The sequence below is a fragment of the Saimiri boliviensis genome, chromosome X, assembly GCF_048565385.1.
Source record: "Saimiri boliviensis isolate mSaiBol1 chromosome X, mSaiBol1.pri, whole genome shotgun sequence".
NCBI classification, from domain to species: Eukaryota; Metazoa; Chordata; class Mammalia; order Primates; family Cebidae; genus Saimiri; species Saimiri boliviensis.
In genome coordinates this window covers 95,233,454-95,251,770 of record NC_133470.1, presented here as the reverse complement: position 1 = coordinate 95,251,770, position 18,317 = coordinate 95,233,454, and positions in this window count along the sequence as shown.

The following is an 18,317-nucleotide window of genomic DNA, read 5'->3' as shown; positions in this document are numbered from 1 at the left end:
AAGATGTTCCAGATTGCTGGAGTCTTGTATGAATGAGCAGCCTAGAAAATAAACCAATCTTCAGAAAACAGTGCACATTTTGAGGGCAACAAGGTCAGATCCATTTTGTATGAACGAGCCATGGCCAGCATCTTTACCAGGGCCTGTGGCATTAGAGTCCCTATCTATAGGAACCCTTTTTGTGTTCTCAAGCCAGGTTTCAAAAATGGATATCTGTATTTTTCATGCTACTCACTGTTGCTCAGTGAATATCCTGTTTTTTATGCTACAATCTCCATTGCCTGCCAGAGTTAACCAGATGATTGTATTTGCTACATTGTATCATACAGAACATTTCTGGCACTATAATTTTGTAAAAAGACAAAAAGAAAACTAATGAGATCTGAACTGAGCCTCAACAGGCTGAAAACAAATACGAAACACGATGTATTTACTAAGAATCTAACAGCTGTGAAATAGGTAGTGTGACCAGCATATTTACTACTACTATTGACGTAGAAACTGACAATATTCCTGAAAAACAGATGGGCTTTGTGTTACTCAGGGGAGGAGACTATACTCTAAGGGCCTTTCCAATACCACTCCATATAGAAAATCCTCTAGGGGAGGCTTTTAGAAGGAGGAAGTGAAAATAAACTATGGCAATAGATCCCCTGCAATACGGTTCTAGAAGACTTAAAAAAATTTATTTGTATGACCTAGCCTATAGTAAAGCCATGCTAGAGAATATGGTGTAGCACAATCTAATTTCAGTGAATTCCTGTAAAGGCATGGATGTGTTCTATAAACCCTCTTGGTGATGACAACAGCATTATATATGAAGATAAGCAAAGGACTTCTATGCTGCTGGAACAGTATCTTGAAGTTATAAATTACAGAGATCTTGAAGTCAGGCTTTGTCCTGGAAGATGAACTTGGGTAAAGAAAAGAAGAGTGCTATTCTCAAAGTCCAGTCACTTCCAGATAAAATAAACAAAAGTGAAAGCCAAAGATGAGGGCCAGTTGATTAACAGCCAAAATACTCTGAAGTCAAAAGTATGCAAGTCTACTGAAGTTGTGAACTAGCTCCATCAGGAGAAGCTGTTCTGCTCCAGCATGGAAGCTGTTAACCTGAGTTTGAAATCCAAAGCACAGAATCCTCTCAGTGATGGGAAGAGAAAGCCGGATACCATTATTGAATGCTATGGCTTCCCTGAGAGATACCTTTCTTTGCCTACTCTGTACAACTGCATTTTTGAAGGGGTCTCTTGTAATTATTAATATGAACTTGTTTCAGAAAAAGATCCCAGGATGACATCTGAGAAAATGTGTTTGAGCGATGAAGAATCATTGCTAGACAGCGGTGTATTTGGAAAACCCAAAAGAGTACATAGGGCTTAGAGGAAGTGGCAATCAAGAGCTGAAAATATTACACAGATAAAGAGGAAATGATCATGAGACATGAGATTGGGGACCACAATTATCATAGCTTTAAAACTGTCCAAAGATTTAAAAGACTGTAAAAGTGAGGAATTTGGAAGCCTTTAATAATTCTTCAAATAGAAAGACAATTTATTTGTTGAAGAAAGTTACCACCATGTACAACTTGCTCTCTGAGAATTCAAAAGACTGGGAGGTGGAAGAGAAAGCTGAAGGAAAACATGATGGCAATTAGATATCACTATGTATGAGGTATTAATAAAATGCCTCTTTCAGGAAATTTGTCTACAGGGGCCTCTTACTCCTTCCAAAAGGAGATTTCACTGAGAGGTTGGCAGGAAGATAATCTGAAAGACTCAAGAGTTCCCTCCCTCCCCACTTCATCTTCTGGTCCATGAAAAATAAGTACATTTAGATGCTTAATGTATGTGAAATCATCCCTATGATTTATTCAGTGAAGGTACATGGAGGCAATGAAACTATTTATGGCAAACTCTAGAAGAAACATCCCATGGCCCAGCAGCAGAGATTAGTCTAAAAGACCCTTTCTCAGGTCACTAGAATATACCTCTGAAAGATAAAAAGTCAAGGTGCCTTATAAGCTAACAAGAGATTCCAGGCATTTATTGTGGAAGTTGAGAAAATACCCAGGTGATACATAGGAAACAAACTGATGAGTTCCACTTACAAAGAAGAGCTTAATATTGCATATGCAAAATAGAAAAAAAAAAGAAGACATTTTCTTCACAGACAGGGAGAAGATCCTCAAAATACATGTTTGTCAGTCAAAAGACTTGTATCCAGAATATGTATAGAACTTACCACTAAATAATTGGAAGTCAAATGACATGATTTTAAAAATAGGAAAAGATTTGAACATATACTTCACAGAAGGAAATATAGGTATGGCAAATAACAACATGTCTTAACATCATTATTCCTTAGGGAAATACTAATTAAAACCACAATCAGATACCACTGCACATCATCTAAAATGTAAAAGACTAATAACACCAAGTTTTGGAGAGGGTTATAGAACACCTGAAACATTAACCTTTTGGTGGTGGTAGGGACAAATTGTGTAATAACCTTGGCAAACAGCTTGACAGATTCTAACAAAATGAAACATACATTTCTCTTGTAATTCAGCAGTTTCAGTCCTAGGTATTTACCTGTGCAACATCAAATCATATATTTCCATAAAAAGTTGTGTAAGAATGCATATAGCAACTTCATTTATATTAGGTGCTGCAAAACCATGATTACTTTTGCTCCAACCTAATAGCACCTCAAAACTAAAGAATACCTAATGTCTACCAATAGGTGTGTGGATAAACCAATTGTGATATGCACATACAATGTAATATGATTCAGTAATTTAGAAAAGAGGGTAAACTGATACTACAATCACATGGGTGAATTTAAAAAATGTATAGTGAGTAAACGAAGCTAGACATAAAAACAATATGTATAATTATATATGTGTGTGTGTGTGTGGATATATATATATATATATATATATATATATGTATATAAAGTTATAGCACCAACAAAAATAAGCTGTAGATATAGACATGAGATCCGTGTTTGCCTCAGGTGGGAGAAGGCAATCGAATATAATAGGATACAAAGAAACTTTCCGGGGTGATGTGTTCCATTATTTGAATGAGGTCTTGATTACCCAATTGTATACATTTGTCAAAATTCATTAAACTGTACACTTAAAATGTGTGCATTTAGTTTTACTTACACTTTACTTTAAAAAAATAAATGCGGTACATATACACCATGGAATGCTTCTCCCACCCCAGGCAAACACTGATCTGATGTCTGTGTCCATAGCTTAAAGTAATTTTATTGAAGGGTGGTAAAAATAAATAAATTTACTTCAATAAATAAATTATAGCCATTGATGATATAAACATCATATTCTAAAGTATAATGCCATGTAGTTCTCAATTTATTATCTGTAAATGGAGATGCTACTACCTACTCTCTCAATCCAGAGGCTAAAATAGAGGAAAAAGCATTACTCCTGAAATCAGCGATTACTGGATTCAAATGTGAATGCTGAGATTCCCAGTTGCATAACTGTAGACAAGTGACCTTGCTGCTTTGAGCTTCAGCTACATCATCTTATTCTTTAAAATAATGTCAAAAGCTATCTCAAAGCATGGTTATGTGAATTAAATATGATGGCATGGAACTACTTTGAAACTTTTAACACACTATTTGAATACAAATGTTACAATTGTTGCTGGTATTATACTGAGAGGGAAATACATCAAATCATATCTCAGGAGAAAGCTGAATTAAAAAATGAAGGAATGCCAACAAGTCATAGAAAAGTTTGGTCATCCTGAGATTTTTGACACACAGGAGCTTTTTGACGCAAAGGAATCTGATTTCTAATTTGACCATGAAAATATACATTTATTCATAATTTATAAGGGACACAAATGCAGAAAAGTCATTGCAATTACCTTGATTTTTGTGTTCTGAACCCTAAAAGAAAGAGGCTCTTACTTTTTAATCTTTTACTTTTGGTAACAGATTTTCAACAATTTTTTTCCAAATAATTGTCAGTCACAGTGTTTTCTATGACCTCATTTCATATCTCCAGCATATAAGCTCAGTATTTACCTGAAGCCTCTGCTCATTGGCATGTCACTGATACCTGTTTCCCCTGTGTTTCACTATTGGAAGTCTCAGAGACTAGAAACAGTGGGATACAGAGAATTCTAATTCTCCTGCCTCTATTTCTATTTTACATTTTCCTTCGTCTTTTACCTTTTCTTCTCTTGGTCTATCTACATTCTCCATAATACCATGAATTTTCTCAAGTAGGCAGAATCCAAATTTATATCCCAGGACAAAAGTCACTGCTAAACCATCATTTATTAACCCTGAAATACTTCCACTATGCTTATCTAGTGAAAATTAGGAATCACTTGGTGAACATATAGAATGCAGACATCAGTAAAATCTGGTTACCTTTCGTATTTTGAGGATGGTGATCCTTTCTTTTACCATCTAATTCAGTAATTATCAGTGTAGAATCATTCTTGTGTCAAGATCTTTCTTGGGTAACTTGTAAAAATTTGCTACTGAACAGCAGCCAAGATTTGAGACCATTTTGAGCTTTAAGTCTGATGTAAGTTGTCCTGCCTTCTCTTCCCTCTACCCTCAAATTCCTGCTTTCTCCCCAGTCTTGAAAGTGGTCAATTTCATCCCAAATGGACTCTGAACTACCTCTGTCCACCACCTCCAGAGACATAACCTTGGCTGAGTGGACCAGCAATCTAGACTTGAATCCATGGGGAATGACTGCCTATCTCATTTTTTTCTTCTTTAATATATACAGAATAGGTGACATTTTACCTTTGTTAAATGACAATCCCCAAATCACAATGACTTATCAAAAGGATTGTTCTCAAAAAAAGCAAAAAAAATATAATCAGGCATGGTGGTGGGGGCCTGTAATCCAAGCTACTCAGGAGGCTGAGGCAGGAGAATTGCATAAAACTGGGAGGCACAGGTTGCAGTGAGCCAAGATCACGCCACTGCAATTCCAGCCTGGGAGACAGAGCAAGACTCCCTCCCCCCACCAAAAAAATGTTTATTTTTAATTATCCAAAGTCCTTGTGAGTTAATATGAGTTTTTAGCAAAATATTTCTTTATATTTCATCTCAGTGATATGAGCTGATAGAATTTCCACCATTCCATAGTCTGATCTAGAGACAATGATCTCTTAGGTTGAAGCAGCAAGGAATAAGAGTGATTAGATAACTGATCATTGCTTGAATCCAGAAGAATCCACAGAATCCATGCCCTTTCTGTGTGCATTTTATTAGCTAGAATTTGTCACATGAAGTTTTAAATTGCAAGAGAGATGACTGATGAAGTCTTCCATGTGCCAGATGATCATAAGTAATGTTTTGTAAATATTGTAAATACTCCAGTGTAATGATTTATGAACATTTGTAATGTAGTTCTTGCATTATTTTTATTGAATATTGTCAACAATAAGGTACAGTCAGGCAGGTTAATGACTCAGAATTGCCAAACTACCCTCCCAAATGATATTATTTATCAGTAAGAGTCTATGCTACTTCATGCATACAATCTTTGAATTTGGGTGAAATTGCTCTCTGTTTGGATTTTTTATTTCACTGTAATTCATTCTAGGTCTTCTAACCAGTGCCATAGTGTACTGAATAATACCTTCTTCTTGTCCTAGGAAATTCCTTCAGGGGATTTAATTTTACGGGTGAAAAGTGGGTTTATATCAGTATATGCAAACCTACCAACTATCCGAATATCCCTAAATGAATTGGACACTCACAATTATTCACAAACCAGAAAACTCATGGAGATATCTGAACAAATAATATCAATTGGCCTGCTGTCCCACTGAGAAACCTGAGTACCTATCCCTAAGCCACTTTACAAAATCCTATGTCTTTGGAAGAAAAAGTAGCTAATGGTAATTACCAAACGTGAAAGTAAAATGTTGACTGACAGTATATTCCTGATTTTAAGGCCCACATTCAGAATCAAGTTCAAACTGTTACTTTTTAAATGCATGCAGATTGTATCATCTCTGCCAATCTGGCTTATGTAATAAACACTGCAACCACCTCTGAGGATTATGAATCAACTATATGCCATAAAATACAACCATCTGCATCAGTGTCTGTCTTGGATTATTAAAGTGAAAGCAGAGTCCTTAATGTTTTATTTGAGACCTACCTGCATCTGAATCATTTTAGGATTACTTTGTATGATTTCATCATAATTTCAAATATTTCTATACATTTACATTGCTGATATTACTTTCATTTGCATCAACGGTGCTATCCTGAATGTTTTATGCAGATATGCTGGTATACATGTATACTAATATGAGGTGTAGAAGCACACACAAGGCAATGCCCGATTTCTCGATGAGTAGACAATGATGAGAAAAAAAAACCAAAAAACAAAAAACTTATGTCAAACTTCTCATCTTCAAGACCTAAAAAGTCTTTACAAAACCATCAAGAAACAAGTTTTACTTAAATGTGAACTTTAGATGAAATTTTGCAGTCATCTTTGAAGAATGTTTAATGTCTAAAAGCATTTATTTGAAAGATGGTGGCTTCAAAGTTTTTAATCCTAGTTATTTCTAAGTTGTCAAATAACTCTACAACAGATTACTTCAAGAACTGGCAAAGATTTTTACATCACCTGGATTTAATTTGTTCTAGGAAGCATCTTGCTTTTGGTTAGAGGGTGGGAGGAATTAACACAGGTTTGACCTGTGAGATCTGAGTTACAAGACCAGTGTGATAAGAAAAGGGAGATAGAAGCATTCCATCATTCTGACCTCTCTGAGCAAACGAAAGATTACTGAAAATGACTTACTGAAAAAGTGCTTTCCTGTTCAACTAAATGGAATTCAGATCTTATCATCTGGGATACAATGTACTGTATTAATAACGTGCATGGCTGTCTGGTTATACTCACTCTAAAGAATTTACTGAGTTATTTAAAACTGCGTTTACATACACACACACACACACACACACACACACACACACACACACAATGTAAGATTACATCGTGCTATGTAAACACACAAAGACAAGTGTTATTAAGCAATATCAACAACACAGAACAGCATTTTCACACGGCAACTGGAAAGGAGTATCATGGAGATTTGCAATAGAAGAGTTTTTTGATAAGCACAATGTAATACAACAGGATACCATTTTTAATTCTGTTTCTGAAAAGTCACCTTGGAACTACATGATATTGAGAAGTGGAGCCTCCTATTTACAATACAAGCTGTGTAATTAAAAATGCAAGTAGAGGGCCTCAATCAAATAATTTCTCTAGTGAATTTATTGTGTCTTCTGAAGTAAAAAAAATCTTTGAATGTTCAAGTGTAGTTTGTTTTAAGCATAAGAGTGTTTCTCCTGCACCATTCTTGTTTATCAAAAAGTACTATTATCTTCTTCCTCACATCCTTCAATTGACTGTAAATCTATCATCTCCCCCCCTCCTTTTTTTTTTGAGTTTGGAAACCAAGGCTTAGAGAGGTTAAGTAACATGCTCACTTCACACAGATGTAAATAAATAGCAATAGGACTCATATACAAATATGTCTAACTTCAAGCAGTTATTAGATTTACACTCCTCTTTTGTGGCATGACAATCAATGTAAACAATGGCAAAATTTCCATTTAAACAGAGGCTCAACGATTATCTAATACATCATCACCTGATAATTTGATCTCTATAGAGCTCCCACATTTGGTTACCTATAATTTCTATATTTGGCAGATAATCTAAAAGATGTAGGAGAATTCAGTTCTTCCTGTCTGAGTTGAGTGGATCTTTTGAGCGCCCTAGTTCTCCTTCTTCCACCCAGCTATTGGAGCTCTCTCCTGAGACTTGGACACTGCAGATGGTCTTGGACTCTAACTCTCCTTGTTTCCCCATCTGCAAGGCTAAATGAGGGATTCAGTATGTCCAAAAGGAAGACACACTTTTTGAATAAAAGCATTAAGGCACTTGGTGGGATTATTGGGAAACTGGCTTTGAAGTTGGGTGGATGATAGTTGAATGCCTGATCAAGATTATATTTGAGAAAACCATGATCAAAAATATTTTTATTCCCTTGGGCCTTGTCACCCTTACCCTTTTACCAGTCATCACAGCTACAGGACTGTGCCCTTTCCTGCACAAACACTGGCCTTGATAATGCCCCACACTGCCTAGTGCAAAGTTTTCTTGTTCATGAAACTTGCTAAAGTGCAGGATTCATGTGACTTCTATAGCATTCCATAGTAGTCTTCCTCCCTCCTTTTTTCCTCCCTCCTTCTCTTCTTTCTTTATCTCTCTCAAATAGATCATTGCTACATTCACAGGATTGTTTGATCTTTATAAAATAAGGCAGATTTTTTTAACAGAAAATTACTGAAATAGAAAATAGGTTTGGTAGGGGGATTCATATATTATAATATTGGGTCCTGTTGAGGTCTCTATTCACATAATTACTGAGAGTTTTTTTTCTCAATACATGTTACTACTACTTCATTTCTCCTTCATCCTCTAGCTATAAAGCTGACCTTTTTTATTCTAAGTACCAAGACTTTTCATATAAGATTTATCCCCCCGTCACCTATATCTGGCATTTCTCTCCATGTTATCCCTCCCTAACCACCTAATCCCTCACTATCCCTCCCCTAGCACCCACAACAGACCCCAGGGTGTGATGCTCCCCTCCCTGTGCCCATGTGTTCTCAGTGTTCAACACCTACCCATGAGTGAGAACATGTGGTCTTTGATTTTCTGGTCTTGTGTCAGTTTGCTGAGAATGATGGTTTCCAGGTTCATCCATGTCCCTACAAAGGACATTAGCTCATCTTTTTTATGGCTGCATAGTATTCCATGGTGTATATGTGCCACATTTTCCTTGTCCAGTCTATCATTGATGGGCATTTGAGTTAGTTCCAGGTCTTTGCTATTATAAACAGTGCTGCAATGAACATAAGTGTGCATGTTTCTTTATAATAGAATGATTTATGATCCTTTGGGTATATACCCAGTAATGGGATTGCTGGGTCAAGTGGAATTTCTATTTCTAGATCCTTGAGGAAACACCACACTGTCTTCCACAATAGTTGAACTAATTTTCACTCCCACCAACAGTGTAAAAGTGTTCCTATTTCTCCACATCCTCTCCAGCATCTGTTGTCTCCAGATTTTTTAATGATTGCCATTCTAACTGGTGTGAGGTGGTATCTCAATGTAGTTTTGATTTGCATTTCTCTAATGACCAGTGATGATGAACATTTTTTCATATATTTCTTGGCCTCATATATGTCTTCTTTTGAGAAGTGTCTGTTTATATCCTTTGCCCACTTTTGAAAGGGTTTGTTTTTTTCTTGTAAATCTGTTTTAGGACTTTGTAGATTCTAGATATTATCCCTTCATTAGATGGATAGCTTGCAAACATTTTTTTTTCCCATTTTGTTGGTTGCTGGTTCACTCTAATGATTGTTTCTCTTGCTGTACAGAAGCTCTGGAGTTTAATTAGATCCCATTTGCCTATTTTGGCTTTTGTTGCCAATGCTTTTGGTGTTTTGGTCATGAAGTCCTTGCCTACACCTACGTCCTGAATGGTTTTGCCTAGATTTTCTTCTAGGGTTTTTATGGTGTTAGGTCTTATGTTTAAGTCGTTAATCCATCTGGAGTTAATTTTAGTGTAAGGTGTCAGGAGGGGGTCCAGTCTCTGCTTTCTGCACATGGCTAGCCAGTTTTTCCAACAGCATTTATTAAACAGGGAATTCTTTCTCCATTGCTTGTTTTGGTCTTATTTTTCAAAGATCAGATGGTTGTAGATTTGTGGTGTTGCCTCCAAAGCCTCTGTTCTGTTCCACCGGTCATATCTCTGTTTTGGTACCAGTGCCATGCTCTTTTGATTACTGTAGCCTTGTGGTATAGTTTGAAGTCAGGTAGCGTGATGCCTCCAGGTTTGTTATTTTTGCTCAGGATCATCTTGGCTATGCAGGCTCTGTTTTGGTTCCATATGAAGTTTAAGGTGTTTTTTTCCAGTTCTGTGGAGAGGGTCGTTGGTAGCTTGATGGGGATAGCGGTGAATCTACAAATTACTTTGAGCAGTTTGGCCATTTTCACGATGTTGATTCTTCCTAACCATGAGCATGGAATGTTTTTCCATCTGTTTGTGTCCTCTCTTGCTTCCTTGATCAATGGTTTGTAGTTCTCCTTGAACAGATCCTTCATATCCTTTTTTAGTTGTATTCCTAGGTATTTTATTCTATTTGTGGCAATTGTGAATGGGAGTTTGCTATTGATTTGGCTCTCTGTTAATTTGTTATTGGTGTATAAGAATGCTTGTGATTTCTGCACACTGATTTTGTAATTTTTAAAGTAGTAAATATTTTTCATGTTTTAAAAAAATATTTGGGAACTGGTAGAGGAGTTGCATTTTTATAATTATGAAGCGGAGTAATTTTGTATTTGTATTTTTAGATGAATTTCTCTATATGCTTTGACCATTTTTCTGTGGCGTATTTTTATTTTTTCTTTGTATTTCGTTTTTAAACTTTTCTTTTAGATTCAGGGTAACATGTGCGTGTTTGTTATTTTGGCAAACTCATGCCACGGGAGTTGTTGTATAGATTATATTGTCATCAATCTACTAAACTAGTATCCAATAATTTTTTGCTGTGGTCCTCTCCCTCCAACCACCCTCCACCCTCAGGTCATCCGCAGTGTCTTTCATTCCCTCTCTGAGTTAGCCATATTCCTCAATATTTTATTCTTTTTGTAGCAACTGTGAATGGTATTACAATCCTGTTTTGGCTTGCTGCTTGACAGTTGTTGGTGTATAGGAATGCTAGTGATTTTTGCATGATGATTTTCTATCCTAAAACGTTGCTGAATTTTTTCATTAGGTGAAGGAGTTTTGGCTGAGACTATGGGGTTTTCTATATACAGCATTATGTCATTTGCAAACAAGAATAATTTGACTTCCTCTCTTCTTATTTGGAGGCCATTTATTTCATTCTCTTGCCTGATTGTTCTGGCTAGGACTTGCAATACTATGTTGAATAGAAACAGTGAGAGTGAGCATCCTTGTGTTTTTCAGATTTTCAAGGAGAATGCTTCCAGCTTTTGCTCATGCAGTATGATGTTGGCTATGGGTCTGCCATAGATGGCTTTTATTATTTTCAGTTATGTTTCTTCAGTAATGAGTTTGTTTAGCATTTTTAACATAAATGGGATACATTTTATCAAAAGATTTTTTAGTATCTATTGAGATGATCATGTGGTTTTTGTCTTTAGTTCTGTTAATGTGATGAATAACATTTAGTGATTTGCATATGTTGAAACAACTTTGCATCCCAGGGACAAAGCCTACTTGATGGTGATGGATTAGCGTTTTGATGTGCTGCTGAATTTGAATCGCTACTATTTTGTTGAGGATTTTTGCATCAATGCTGATAAGGGATATTGGCCTCAAGTTTTCTTTTTTTATTGTGCTCGTGCCAGGTTTTGGCATCAGTATGATGCTGGCCTCATAGAATGAGTTGAAGAGGAGTCCTTTATCCTCAATTTTTTGGAATATTTTCAGTAAGAATGTTACCAGCTCTTCTTTAAACATTAGTAGAACTTAGCTTCGTATCTGTTTGTTCCTGGGCTTCTTTGTTTTGTTTTGTTTATAGACTATTTATTACAGATTCAATTTCAGAGCTTATTATTGGTCTGTTTAGGTTTTCAATTTCTTCCTGTTTCAGTCTTGGGAGGGTGTATATATCCAGGAATATATCCATTGCTTGGGATGCAAGATTTTCTAGTTTGTGTACATAGAGGTGTTCATGGTAGTCTCTGAATGGATATTTGTATTACTATGGTGTCAGTGGTAATGACCCCCTGTTATTTCTAATTGTATTTATTTGAATCATCTCTTTTTCCTTTATTAGCATAGCTAGTGGTCTATCTAATTTAGTTTTTCAAAAAAAAAAAAAAAAAGAAAAGAAAAGAAAAGAAAAACCGGACAAGCAAACAAACAAAAACAGCTCTTTGATTTCTTGATCTTTTGAATGCTTTTTCATGTCTCAATCTCTTTTATTTCAGTTCTAATTTTTCTTGTCTTCTGATAGCTTTGGATTTGGTTTGATCTTGCTTCTCTAGTTCTTTTGGTGTGACATTAGGTTGCTAATTTGAGATCTTTCTACCTTTTTCATATGAGCATTTATTTAGTGCTACAAATATTTCTGTTAACACTGCCTCACCCCGTCCCAGAGATTCTGGTATGCTGTATTCTTTGTTCTCATTAGTTTCAGAGACTTCTTGATTTCTATGTTAATTTCATTATTTATCCAAAAGTTATTTAGTAGCAGGTTATTTAATTTTCATGTAGTTGTATGATTTTTGTCAATTTTCTTAGTCTTGATTTCTATTTTTATTCCACTATGGTCCAAGAGAATATGTCATATAATATTAGTTCTTTTACATTTGTTGAAGATTGTTTTATATATGACTGTGTGGTCAATTTTAGAATACATGCCATGTGATGATGAGAAGAATGTGTATTTTCTTTTTTGGGAGTAGAGAGTTCTGTTGATGTCTATCAGGCCCATTTGGTCCAGTGCTGAGTTCAAGTCTTGAATATCTTTGTAAATTTTCTGTCTCAGTGATCTAATACTGTCAGTGGGGTATTAAAGACTCCCAATATTATTGCGTAGGAAGCTAAGTCTCTTTGAAGGTCTCTAAGAACTTGCTTTGGGAATCTGTGTGCTCCTGTGCTGAGTGAAAATATATTTAGGGTAATTAGGTCTTCTTGTTGAATTGAACCCTTCACCATTATATAATGCTCTTCTTTGTGTGTGTTTTTTTTCAATCTTTGTTTATTTTAGGTCTGTTTTGTATAAAGTTATGATTGCAACCCCTGCTTTTTTCTGTTTTCCATTTCCTTGGTAAGTTTTTCTCCATTCCTTTATTTTGAGCCTATGTGTGTCATTGCATGTGATACGGATCTCTTATAAACAACGTTTCATTAGGTCTTGCTTCTTTATCCATCTTGCCACTCTGTGCCCTTTAATTGGGGCATTTATCCTGTTTACCTTGAAGGTTAGTATTGGTATGCATGGATTTGATCCGGTAATCATGCTGTTAGCTGGTTATTGCGTAGATTTGTTTTTGTAGTTGCTGATATGTGTACTTCAGTTTGTTTATGTAGTGGCTAGTAATGATCTTTCCTTTCCATATTTATTGCTTCTTTTGGGAGCTCTTTTAGGGCAGGTCTGGTGGTAACAATTTCCCTCAGCATTTGCTTGTCTGAAAAGGATCTTTTTTTCTCCTTCGTTTATGAAGCGCAGTTTGACCAGATATGAAATTCTTGGTTGCAGTTTCTTTTCTTTATGAATGTTGAGTCTCTACTGTCTTCTAGGGTTTCTGCTGAGAGGTCCTCTGTAAGTCCGATGGGCTTCACTTTGTAAGTGGCCTGTCCTTCCCCTCTAGATGCCTTTAATATTTTTTCTTTCCTTTTGACATTGGAAAATCTGCTAATTATGTCTTGGGGATTATCTTCTTGTGAAAGATCTTGAGGAAGTTCTCTGCATTTTCTGAATTTGAATGTTGGCTTCTCTTACTAGGTTGGGGAAATTCTCCTGGATAATATATTTCAATGTATTTTCCAAGTTGCTTCCATTCTCCCCATTTATTTTCAGGGAAGCCAAAGATTTGTAGATTTGGTCTCTTTACATAATTTCATATTTCTCAGAGGTTTTATTCATTCCTTTATATTCTTCTGTTTTTACGTTTTTGTCTGACTGTCTTATTTTAGAAAGCCAGTCTTCAAGCTCTGATTTTTTTTTCTTAGCTTAGACTTTCCTGCTATTAATTTTAACCATTGCAGTATAAAGTTTTTGTAGTGTTTTTCTTTCATCTCTATCAGGTCAGTTACATTCTTTTGTATAGTGATTATTTTGTCTGTCAGCTCCTGTTTCATTTTACTGTGATTCCTAGCTTTCTTGAATTGCAGTTCAATGTTCTCCTAAATCTTGATAATTTTTGTTCCTATTCATATTCTGATTGATAGTTATGTCCTTTTAACCATCTTAGCTCAGCTTTGAACCCTTGATTGAGAATTACTGCAATAGCTTGGAGGAAAAACACTCTCGTTTTTTGAGTTGTCAGAGTGCTTGTGTTCTTTCTTTGTTATCTTTGTAGGTTGATGTTCATTCAATATTTGAAATTTCTGTTCTTTGATTTTTTTTCTTTTATCATATATGATTACCTTGGGGGTTTGATTGTGATATAAAGTGGGCTCAAGCAACTGGCTTCATTTCTGGAAGATTTTAGGGGACCAAGGCTCAGCTCAAGACTCCTGGACTGCATTCTCTAACTCTGAGGGACTGGCATGGGGCCCTGGCTTTGTTCTCCCACTCCTTGAAATTGGAAACCCACTATATTGGAGAGAATAAGATACTCCTGAACCACTGGTCACAACGCTGTGATGGGTTTGGCCAGCCAAAGCACTTTGTAAGGCAGTGTCACTGGGATTCTCTTCTCATTTGCATGTGCCAGCAGGAGCAGCAGCAGTAGCAGCATGGTAGGGTAACACCCTTCAGCTACAGAAGGGTGCTAGCTGTTACTGGGGTACTGGCCTCTGTGAGGACATTCACAGAAGTGGCAATGGCAAACAGCTTGGGAGTGTCTCTGCCAGTGACTATGTGTGTTCCTGTGAGTGTTGTTATTAATACAAGGGCGGGGTTCTGGTGGGTTTAGAACTGTGTCTGCCTTCCCATGGGTGACAGTAGCCAATGAGGGTGGGGTCATCCACTGTTTTCCTCAGTTTGTTTTATGCTAGTGGCTGTGTGGGCTCAGGAGCTAGGCACTGGCAGGAATGAGATTGGTAGGCTCTCCACCCACCCATGTTCCCATGGCAATGACAGTGCAGTGGGAAGTAGGGGCAGGGTTGCACTCATCCTGGGAGAAGTAGCATAACAGGGTGCAGATGCACACCTGCCCTGTCAGAGAAAGGAAGACAAGGTCAGCCTGTGTATGCATGTGCTGGCAAAATAATGTAGGGGTTGACTGTGGGCAAGTGCCTGGAGGCAGAGCCTCCAGGAGGAAGTTGTAGGAGGTACAGGCAGATTGCTGGAGCTCTCTTCAGTGAGGTACAGTCCATCAACACAAGAACTACGAAGCGGGCTCCCAGAAGGTATCACCCCTGGGTACTTGAAGTTGCAGTGCAGGCAGGTGCAGTCAGGCTTGGGCCCCAGGAGAGGCCAGTATACCAAGTGGTGTTCAGGTCTGACTGGCCCCATCTCATGGGCGAGACCACCCTGCAGAGTTGAAGTCTGGCGGTCCCTCTAGAGCTAAAGTCTCCTATAGGAACAAGTCAAGCCTCATGGATGGGCATCCTTGACTATGCTCCACTACAGAGGCTCTGCACCAAAGCCTCTGGGCTCTGCATCAGTTGGAGCCCCTACCACTTCTCTAAACAGCTCTTCCTGCATCTCAAATATCTATGGTGGTCATGGGGTCTTCTGCCGGGTTCCAGAGTGGAAATAGCAGGTTGCTCCTTGCCAGCTCACCTCACCCCTTCCTTAGGAGTCACTGGGAATCAGAAACAAGTCCTGGTGTGTGGTGGCCCTGAACAGATTTTTCAGCTTCCTCACTGATATGGTTTGGCTCTGTGTCCCCACCCACATCTCATTTCGAATTGTAATCCTCATAGTCCCCATGTGTTGAAGGTGAGAACTGGTTGGAGGTGGTTGGATCATGGGGGTGGTTTCCCTCATGCTGTTATTATGGTAGTGAGTGAATTCTCATGAGATCTGATGGTTTTATAAGTGTTTGACAGTGCTGCCCATTTGCAGTCATACTCTCTTCTGCTCCCTTGTGAAGAAGGTGCCTGCTTCCCTTATAACATGATTATAAGTTTCCTGAGGCCTCCGCAGTCATGTGGAACTGTGAGTCAATTAAACCTCCTTTGTTTATAAATTACCCGGTATCAGTTAGTACCTTTATAGCAGTGTGAGAATGGACTAATATACTCCACCTTTGGCCTAGCATGTGTGTTTTCCCTCCATCCATTCCTAATGCCTTCCCTCTGAAGATCTGCTAGGAGTGTGCCAGTCTTCCCAATGTGCCAATACCTTGGTGGCAGATGTTCCCCCTAGCTATGTCTATTTGGCTATTTTGATCCTGTTTTTCTTTTTCGTCTTTTTGGTATTTCTACAGAATATCAAATATGCCTTCTATGTTCTTATAAAACCAACTGAGGAAAACAGTAAGCAAGATAAGTACTCACAGAGGTTTCCAGCATAGTACTGTATACTTTTCTCCACGTTGATATCTGTAGTTAAATTGCACACTTTACCTGCATTTGTTAACACAAGTACTGATCCCCCTAATTGTCCTAGTTTTTTGTTAATGTTTCCATGTTGCCTTCAAGGGTCTCATGACAGTGCTTGTCAGATTCCAGGATCGTGCTGATCACTGCAGATGGTGTCTGCATCATTAGCCTGAGAGAGTTCACTGTTCATGGATCTTAAAATCTGGGCCCTTTCTTGGGATTTGGGGAGGCTATGGTCATTAATTAGTCCTAGACATCCCAAAAGGAGTTTGGTTTGTTCTAGGACATACCAGAAGAAACTATTTGATCTGAAATGGGCTTATAAAAGAATATTCAGATGACCTCTGGCAACTAATGTTGGTATCTTTTATCCTTAGTTTTGTTATTTTTTTCTGAAATCTCTTACAGCAATTTATGTCATGTTATAACATTATTCCATGCTGTGTTGGATAAATTATGTGGAAGAGGGGCCCACCTGTAACTAAACAATGAAGTATATATTATTAGCTTTGTGAAGCCAAGTTCTGAATGATTCTTTCTGTATTCACGGAATACAGAATTTACAGAATAGTTTCTAATTTAAGAGATGAGTTAATTTATATAATTTATTAGGAAGCTTCACCAGTTTTCTCTAGGAAGATGCTAAGTGGGCTGGTACTAACTTTCCTGAGCTCTGATGTTATTCTGGAAGCAGTGTTGACCTAAGGTGAATTGTTATCAGCATTCAAGTGGAGAATATGACTTCTCATTTTAAACACCTCCCATTTTGTGATAGCATAGGCATATAAATATGTCAGAAACCATTTACACTCATCATACGACAAATGAAATTCCTGAAAAGGCATGACAAGAGGCCTATGCAGGTAAGTATTATTTTTAAATTTTCTTTAACCCACTGATCACACATGTCAATCTTGCTCATTGTTAGAAATTTCAGGTCCTTGGTACTTCTGCTGTTTCAGAAAAAAAAGTGAGAATCCCTAGGGAAACAGAGAATTAACTGAAGATCTTGGTATGAATCCGTTTTTTATTGTTAAAGAAAATCATGGAAGTTTCTGGTGCCAATCCTTGAAGTCATACTATAGTGTAAAAGTGATTGTTTGGCTATTAGAAAAACTAATAATATAAATCCCCATGCAGCCAAATTCATGTAAATCTCGATTTGTGTAAATTATATAACACATATAATTTACCATTTCTCATTTTATTTAGTTTATTATATACTACATTCTATTGTCTAGAGTTCATTGCAGTAGTTGCCAATTTTAGTACATCCTTTAGATGCCATGAGTAATAGGTGCAGCTTTGTAAATTGCTCACTGTCACATTTATTACCCTACATGGGAAAATTAACTGAGTCATATTTGAATATTCATTTCAGTTTGCATGCAGATTTTTGAAAATTCTCTTTACATACACAAGAAACTAACACCATTCTTGCATTTGGCCTCTCTCACTCTCTCTCTCTCCTTTTTATGTCTGTCATGCTTTTCTGGTGCCTGTACTTCTGTGCACATTTTTTCTGCATTAAAATAATAAGTGCTTCTGTAGTTGCCCAAGCTCCACAGGTGATTCTGATGCTCAGATAACACGTATAACCCTTAGATTAATCTCTTAACGAGGCTTAGTGTTAACCAGGCTTATGGATGATATATTCTGTTTGGTGTAATGAGAGATTTATATTCTTTTAATCACATATTTAATTATGTTTTTATCTCCAATGCTATCTTGTTGACATCTATTAGCTGTAAGAGTGATACTCCCTCATGTATTAATTCATGCATTCCATTTATTGTGTATCTACTACTTATTAAACACTATAGTACTATGCTTCATGTTCCTTCTGAGTATTATTATTTGTGTTTCCTTTGATTTTTTAAAACAATTTTATTGACTTTTCTATGAAAATGGAACTCTGAATTCCTATGTTCCTGTTTCTGTTCTCTAATTCTTTCTGATTCCAATTTGTTAACCTGTACTAGGTTCTCAAGTTCTCCCTTGGCTTGAGAGTTTGAT